The sequence below is a fragment of the Silene latifolia genome, chromosome 10 (assembly GCF_048544455.1).
Source record: "Silene latifolia isolate original U9 population chromosome 10, ASM4854445v1, whole genome shotgun sequence".
NCBI lineage: Eukaryota > Viridiplantae > Streptophyta > Magnoliopsida > Caryophyllales > Caryophyllaceae > Silene > Silene latifolia.
In genome coordinates, this window is record NC_133535.1 from 96,102,992 (window position 1) to 96,111,668 (window position 8,677).

General features: G+C 42.7%; 1 non-coding gene across 1 annotated transcript; it reads left to right on the forward strand.

Moving 5' to 3' along the window:
• The first annotated feature begins 8,117 nt into the window (after window positions 1-8,117).
• Window positions 8,118-8,224, forward strand: LOC141609705 (small nucleolar RNA R71). Its single transcript, XR_012527623.1, has one exon. It is a non-coding gene; the product is annotated as a small nucleolar RNA R71 (small nucleolar RNA).
• The last annotated feature ends 453 nt before the right edge of the window (window positions 8,225-8,677 follow it).

Below are 8,677 nucleotides of genomic sequence, written 5' to 3' on the forward strand. Positions count from 1 at the left end.
AAAAGTAATTAGGGCAGAAAATTAAAGGAACAAACAAGTAATTAAGATGAATAAAAGAGAGATTAATATTAAAAAGGGAGAAAGAGATTACAATTGCAAGAATCCGGCGTAAAGAACAAACAAATCCGAGCTAAATAACCCCGAAAACAAAGTTACAGTGAAAGAGAGAAAGTAAGGCAGTCTTTTACTGTGAAAGATGAAAAACTGAATAGAGTAGAATAGATCAAATGCTAATGACCTAGTTATTATGCGCTTAAATAGAAAACTACTAAGTCCATAAGCTAAACCACGTTCACGGACTAATTAAAGCCCATGACAGCCAAAACCACTCGATCGAGTAGTCTGAAACAACTCGATCGAGTAACTCTCCAAGATATCTACTCGATCGACCAAAATTGTTACTCGATCGAGTAACCTTCAATTCCAGCACTTCTTGATCGAGTACAAAACCACTCGATCGACCATTTCCAGCCATAGAAACCACTCGATCGAGTGATAAAACAGCTCGATCAAGTATTCTTCCTCCGAAACAGCTCAAACTCGTGACGGACTGCTCCGTAAACCGTTCCTTCAAGCATCCCAATGCAAGTTCTCGCTCTGAAAATCCCGTCTCCTCAAAATGCATGCAAAAAGGGACGAAAATGGTACGATTCTACTACTTCCGCGTTCATTTCTATAAAATGGACAAAACGAATCAAAGTAGCCAATTCGGGCATAATGCGATAAAAGCAGTACAAAATACATGGAAATACGTGCTGAAATAGGCTAAAAAGACTATACAAAATGCTCGTATCAAATCTCCCCAAACCGAACCTTTACTCGTCCTCGAGTAAACTAAAATGCAACTAATGGAACGGAAATGAAAACTCAGAGCTAGCTTAACTTGTCTATTTGAACCAGTTTAATGCAACAAAAATTAACAGTTATAGCTAAGCAGTCAATGCGCAAACGATTTATAAGTTGTTCAGAAATATAGCCAACCTATCAACCTTGCAAGACCAACAAAATCGGACTCTCAGGTGGTCACTCTTCTCTCATGAAGCAAAGGGTGAATAAAATATGTGAAAGAGAGAAAGAGAAACAGTCACTCACCTAACTACGACCTACATAGCATGCATGCAACAAAAATGAAAGACAATTCAAGTACTAATGCACACACTCCAACCAATAATGTCCGTCACAGCCGAGGGCTTACAAATGATATGGGAATAGTGAGGTTCAGGTGAGAAAAGGCAAAACAAGTTATGGAAATGTGGAGGTAAAAGCGCCAAGCTAGTTCCTAAAAAGGACCATATAAGACCGTCTGAATCTCAACTGACTGAAAAATAAAGTACAAGTGCCCTTCATTTGGCACACAGCTCACTAATCTCAAACACAATCTCCTCAAAAATATGGAATAAGAACGGAGGAGTTAGACGGTCACAAACTTCTCTTTTTTAATACCGTCTAAATGAATAAACTAATACAAATCAAATATTTTTTTTCAACTCTTTTTTTCTTTTCTGACATTTTTTCATTTTTCTTTCTCTTTTTTTTCTTCTTCTTCACGTTTTTTCCTTTTTTTTTTCTTTTTCAATTCTTTTTTTTCCCTTTTTCTCCTTCCTTTACTTTCACCAACTCCAAACAAGATGATACGGGCCAAACTGCAGACGGAAAATCGTACTACAAAAGACATACTAAACTAGCTTAACTATGCAGGCTCAGTTTTGGATGTAGCTAATGGGTCAAAAAGGCAAGTTTTGGCTTTAGTGGAGCTAAATGGGTGAAAAATATAAGAAAAGGGGAAAATTTGCAAGCACCTCCCTGCATGTGACACCGACCACAAACCCGAATGTGTGCATTTGACAAGAAATTGAATGTCATAAAAGTGCAAAAATGAGGAACATGCTGTGCAAGGAGTACTACTCTCAATTCCTAATGAACTAGTCATGAATGTCACCAGTTATGGGCTCTAAATCTCAGAAATTGCAAAGTAGGTTGCCAATTTATCAGGTCAAGTCTAAACAGTCAGCTATATTTGAACAAAAACTCGTAGATTATGCGTATGACAAAGCTAATAACTATCAATAGAAGTGCAAGGCTCAAGTAAAATGACAAGTTATAGTGCAATATCATCACGGAAATCAACCGTTCCGACTCAACCTATATGAAAAATAAACGTGAATTTTTTTGAATTTTTTTTGAAAATTTCTAATTTTTTTGGTTTTTTGAATTTTAAAGAAATAAATACAAATGCAAGCTGAAAAATAGAAACATGAATGCAAAACAAATGCAAATGCAGACTCAAAAGGATGCAATACCCTCCCCAAACCAAAACGGACAACGCCCTCGTTGTCCTCCAGCATACACCAGCAGATATATACAGGGGAACGGGAATATACAACCAATAAAGAATAAAAAACAATAAAATAAAAAAGGAGACAAAATAAAGAAAAGAGCGAGAATAGACATACAAAACACGAACTTCTCCAAACCAGCCTGAAAACTGGGGAAGTGAGTAGACCAGCAGCTACTCGTCAGCCTCAGTCACGTCCTCCACTGTCACAGTGTAGTCCGGATCCACCTCCTGCTCTTTCCTCCTCCTCTGCTCAGCTCGAGCTCTCTTCGCCGCCACCGCCGGGTCCTCGTCCTCCTCCTCCTCCTCCTCACTAGCAGCCTCCGGGTACCCCTCAGCTGGGTACCGGTAAAAGGAAGGGTGCGGCCAACCCTCTGGGATCGGACGGTGTCGCCTCATGTGATACTCGTATAGAGGGAACAAAGTTAAAGCTATGTCCCGCTCCATACGAGCCTGTCTCTCTGCAATCTCAACTAACAAACCGTCACGGCGCCCTTGGTCCATGACCGAGGACGCCTCAAAGGGTGGAGGAGGTACAAAATTAGCCGGTAGAACCGGTTGTGTCTGTGTCTGGTCAGCAGGCGCGGGAGTAGGAGTAGGAGTAGGGATCGGGGTAGGTGTGGCCGTGGAAGTCTGGCCATCCGTGGAAGGTGCCGATCCCTCTCCGGTCTCAAGTCTACGCCGCTTATTAGCGGCGGGTAAGGTAGTAGGTGGGCGGATCTGGAGGTGGTACTCGGGTAGAGGTGGTGGTCGGGCGCCCTGTGCAACAGTAGGCAAAGGGGCTAGACGGGGAAGAGTGTCACAAGGAAGGTCCACGGACAAGGAACCATCTATCTTCCATGTCCGGTAGTCTGTGGTCAGCCAAGTCTGAGAGTGCATGGCAGCTAGGCTCAGATACCTATCACCGTCTATATAAGGTAAGTCACGTGGCAAGACGGGGAGGAGAGAACGGGCCAGAAAGGTGGCTATGCCACCGCAGACGATAGTGCCCATGAGCTTCTCTCCCTGAGCCTGGAAGTACTTGGCGGTCAAATAAGCGATGTTGAGGGTAAAGGGACCCTCGCCGTCGATGTTCAGGTAACCGCCTAAGATGGAGAGCCCGTTGTTGTTGATGTTGATTGGCTCCTTTCGGCCAAAAATAGTGCTCCCCATCAGTCTAAGAAAGTAACGGGCGGGTGGTCGGTGGACCTGAGCGAGCTTTCGCTCGTGATAAGGGGTCTATGCCAAAGCCCGCCAAAGAAGACTAATGACCTTCCTAGGGGAAACAGTGGTGCCCATAAAGGAAAGGCCGAGTCGGGTACCAAACTCCTCAAGTGTCATAGAAAAGGTCCGGTTATACAACCGAAAGGACACAGAAAGACTAGTGGAGACAACGTCGTGTGCCCCGGAGGAGAAGGTGAAGGAGCTGAAGAACTCAAGGCTCAGCTCCCTAAAAGTGTGGCCACTCATAGTGATGTGTCCGGCCATCCCCGTGCCCCGTAGAAGCTCACAGACTGGATCGTAGAAGCCGAGCTTCTCAAGTGACATACGGCAAAGAAAGCGCGTAGGGAGAAAGTCACAGTCAACTAAGTTATAAAACCTCTCGCGATGTACACCATTTACAAAAATTACCTGCGGGTACTCAGGGTGGGATTCGAGGGTGTCGTCCACTCGAATCGTAGCACGGCCAGCAGCAGGTGTAGTACGACCACGACCGCTGATGTGATCATTATTTGCGCACATTTAGTACCCTAATTGAGCCTATTTTGCATACTATTATAGCATTTCATGGCCATTTTATCCATCAAAACCTTCCTATTTGCTTTTCTATCGCATTTCATATGTTTTGTAGGAAAGAAGATAATAAGGCGGAAATTACCGTCTTTCGTGCGTATTCGGAAGCTATTTGACGATATTTGATGGACTAGTATGAAGAGGAAGCGAGAACTAAAGACCAATCCCACAAGAATAAAATGGAAGTGAAGGGAAGGGAAGAATGGAAGAGAAAACGAGACTGCACTCCAATCCGTGAGGCTTCTGTAGAAGCCGGCCGTCCCCAAACTACAGAAGACGTGCGTCTTCACCCAAATCCGCCCGTCTTCCCCTGCTACAATTCGCCCGTCCCGACACCAATACGCCCGGATTCCAGTCCAGCACAAATCCGTTTCTTCAAGCTTCAAAGAAAGATGCCCTTCCTTCGAAAAATACCGGCGTTTCCCTGCTCAAATCTAAAAAGTGTAATTACTAATTTAGCCTTAGTTAACCTAATGAAGCTCTACTATAAATACCCCACTTGTAAGTAATCAAAAGGGGGGATCTCTCAGCTAGAACAAATCTTTCTTTAGATTAGATTAGGAGTAGATTAGGATAGATTACTCTTTAATCTTTCCACAAATCTCACATTAATCTTTCCTTAATTATTGTTCAAGTTTATTATTCAAGTTTATTATTGGGTAATTGAAGATTATTGGGTTATTATTGGAGGATTGACAACCCTTCATTAATCAATCAAGTTTCTTCTATTATTATTTGCTTTATTATTTTGATCATCTCAAGTTTGGTATAATTCCTTTACTCTTTAATCTTTATTGTTCATTTCTTCATTCTATTATCGTGTTTATACTTGTTGTGATGATTGACACCATTAATGACATGTTTCCCATGATAATGAGTGAGTAGTTACTTAGCTAGGATTAGTGGGTAATTAGGGGAAATAAACATGGGGAATGATTCATGCTTAATCTAATGTGTTCACATAATTAAATTTGCTTGCTTGTTGTGATGTCAACTTTATGCACATGTTATGTTTGATGAAATGCTAAGCCTATGAATCCTTACATTTACAACCATCTCTCATCTATTCAACTTGACTTGTAAGATATAAACCAACTCGAGTCTTGTTAGACCATGCATAGAAGTTGATTAGGAGGAAAGTAAGTCGACTTGTAGGTGTTGTACAATCTAATCGATTCGGCTCCGGGACCGAACTCTTCCTAAGAACCGTAAGACATAAACCAACTCGGTTCCTCCACAACAATAATTGCTTGCTTATAATTGTAAACATGTTTGTATGATCAACACCATGAACCCCCTATGTCCCCATGATATCCTAGCATCTTTAATTAATTGCTTACATCCTTCTTTTATTGCTTGGTTTATTATATTGCTTGCATTAGTCTAGACACAACTACAAACCCAAACAAATTGTGACACTAGCATAAATTGAGATAGATAGACTTAGAACCCAAAGCACACCATCCCATGGATCGACCTCGACTTACCGCTAACTAGTAGTTTGTTGAGTATTATAAATGTGTTTGATTGGATGTGACCCGACGACATCACCCATCAAAATGGCGCCGTTGCCGGGGACGGTGCTATGTGATTAAGTTCTTACTTGTTTGTCTATTTTAATTTTGCTTTCACCTTGAGGAACTTGTTCCTCAAGGGTTGTTCTTACCATTTTTGTGTAGTTTCCATGTTGTAGTTGTTTCCTTATCTTAACTATGATGACCCAAGACTTGGTACATGGAGTATGTGGTGGATCTTTTGAGTATGACTATGGGTATGGGGAGTTTGAGGAGCAAGTCAACACAAACCTACCTTATTATTCGTACAATGAAAATCCTAACTACTACCCCAACGTTTCCCACCAAAATCACCACATCCAATATCAACAACAACCACCCACCCAAAACTCACTTTGCAACCAATTCCAATTGCCACGATACAACCACTTTCACACTTACCCACAACAAGAAGGTGAACCCATTCAAAATGTGATTCTCCAAATGATGGGAGATCAACAAAACTTCTTCAAACAAATGCTAGAGGAGAGTCAAAAGAGGGATAATGTTCTTCTAGGCATTGTTGCCCAAGGTGAGGAATTGGAGATTCAAATTGCCCAATTGAAAGAATCCCAAGTAACCACTCGTTACCACCGTTCTTTGGACATTGAGCATGAATGCGAATTTGAAGTAGTAACTTTTGATATGGAAAATGAGAAATGGGAAGAGCCAATCTCCTTGAGCTCTTGTGACTATGAAAGTGTTGTGTTTGATGAGGAAGACATAATAAGTTTGAGTAAGCCAAATACTCTTAACCTTTGTGAGTATGAGGGTGTGTCTTTTGAAGTGAATGTTGAGACATTGGAGAAAGAGTTAAATGAAGCCCCCATCTATGATTCGTATGAAGATAGCAACAAAGATGATGAGCCTAATGGATGGAATCGTAATATCACCTTGCTTGAGGAGCCTATTGATACCCGTCGTTGTGAGTACCAAAAATAAGATTTATAATTTCCTATTAAAACTAACCTAGGCTAGTGGTAACAGGGTCGAACCACAAGGAGGCAGATGTAATTAATAGTTGTCTAATTCAGTCTGAGGTAACGAATGTGGGGGTTGATTTGATTTGGTCTACAGCTAATAGCAATGAAAATTAAACTAAAGAAAAATATTAAATCAAATATAAAGAAGGGTACTAGGATGGTTGGTTCACTACACCTGTGCCTTCGTCGGCACTAGTCTCTCCGGATATGGGGATGTAAGAAGTAGCTTAGCCCTCTCCTCTAAATCTCTCATGCCGGCATCCGTGGACTTTGGCTGGAAGTCCACCACCTTCTCCTTGTTGAAGCTTGACCCCTCTTCAGACCGTCTCAAATGGGAACCATTGATCGACATTGGGTCGTACTTCGGAACCGAAACGGACCCATCAGCAGTCGGGTCTGACCTCAATATTTTCGGGGCAGTCGTACCCCGAAATAAGTGATCCCTCAAGTTATCGGGCATCAGAGGATGAAAAGGCTCACTATCAGCAGCGATCTCAGTCGATCGACCAGTGAGGTCAGTCGATCGACTGACTTGAACAGGACCAGAAGCTCCTGTAACTCGCACTTCAGTCAATCGACCGGGTATGTCAGTCGATCGACTGACATACCTGGTAGACGTCTTTTTCTTTCCTTTGTTCGTTCCAGCTTTGTTTTGACTCGGTTCCGTCTTATCTTTTTCAGGGGCATCTTCAATCATAGCAGGCCCCTCTAGGGTAGACCCGCTCCTCAAAGTGATGGCATTAAGGGTCTCCTTTTGGTCAGTTTGAGTCGGTAAGTGTCCCGGAGCTCGAGTGGTATTCTTGCTAGCCAATTGAGCAATTTGACTTTCTAGCAATTTCATCCTGGCCTCTCTAGCTTGGGACTCCTTTTGCAGCATATTCTTCAACTCAGCAAACTCGGAATTTTGGGTTTGTTGCTGCTGCGGCACATAGGGAGGTTTTTGATATTGTTGTTGCTTGTGAGGGGGCACATAAGTTTCTTTTGCTTTTGCTTTGTGGAGGTTGAGTCGGATTCAAGACATTTTGGCTACTCCACCTCAAGTTTGGGTGGACATTCGGCTCATAGTACGTGTTTGTCTGCCTATGATGTTGAAAGGCAGCACAAGACTCGAAGGGACTGGGATAATTTTCTGAAACATATCCCTCAGCTCCACATCTTCTACAGACGAAAGGACCGTCTGAAACAGCATTCACATGATACATCCCTCCTTTTGAAGCTCCTTCTAACTCTTATTTGTCAAACCTCGCCGTGAGAGCCTCTAATGCAGCTACAAAAGGGGATTCAGCACTCCTCCTCTGATTGCCTCTCAAATTCCCATATTCAGTTTTATGGGTGGCTAAGTCATCAATGATCTTCCACCCCTTAGTCTCTCCCATATTCTCAGCAAAATCGGCCATTGGTCTGCAGATCCAAGATAGCCCTCGATCGTCATCAGACCCGTTATAGAACCGATTGCAAAGACTCCATTTTTCGAACCCATGGTGCGGTATGGTTCGCACCAACTTCTTGAAACGGACCCATGCTTCATGAAAGTTCTCATCAGGTCCCTGTTTAAAGCTCGTGATCTGAGCTCTAATGGCATTCGTCTTCGAGGGAGAGAAGTATTTCTTGTAGAATGCCAAGGCCAAAGAATTCCGTCGGTGATCCCATGCGCGGCTCGATCCAGGATCTCTGTACCACTCCCTTGCAAAGATCGCGGAGTGAGAATATAAACATGGTCTCCTTTATCTGGTCCCGGGTCACACCGGTCGGCGGGGGTATAGAGCAACAATAATCAATAAATATCTCCATATGCTTGGCTGCATCTTCATTTGCGACTCCCCGAATCGGTTTCTCTCAACCAAGTTGATATAGGAAGGCTTCGGTTCGAATTTCCTATCACTCCGGTAATTCGAACCCCTTGTATAGATTTGCAGCTGTCGGCTCAGAATGACTTGCTATAGTTGCTTCTTCAGCCATGACTGGAATTTCTGGAGTAGTGACTGTCTCAGCTGAAGAAGTAGAAGCAGAAGATGTAGGTGGATCTTCTTCGA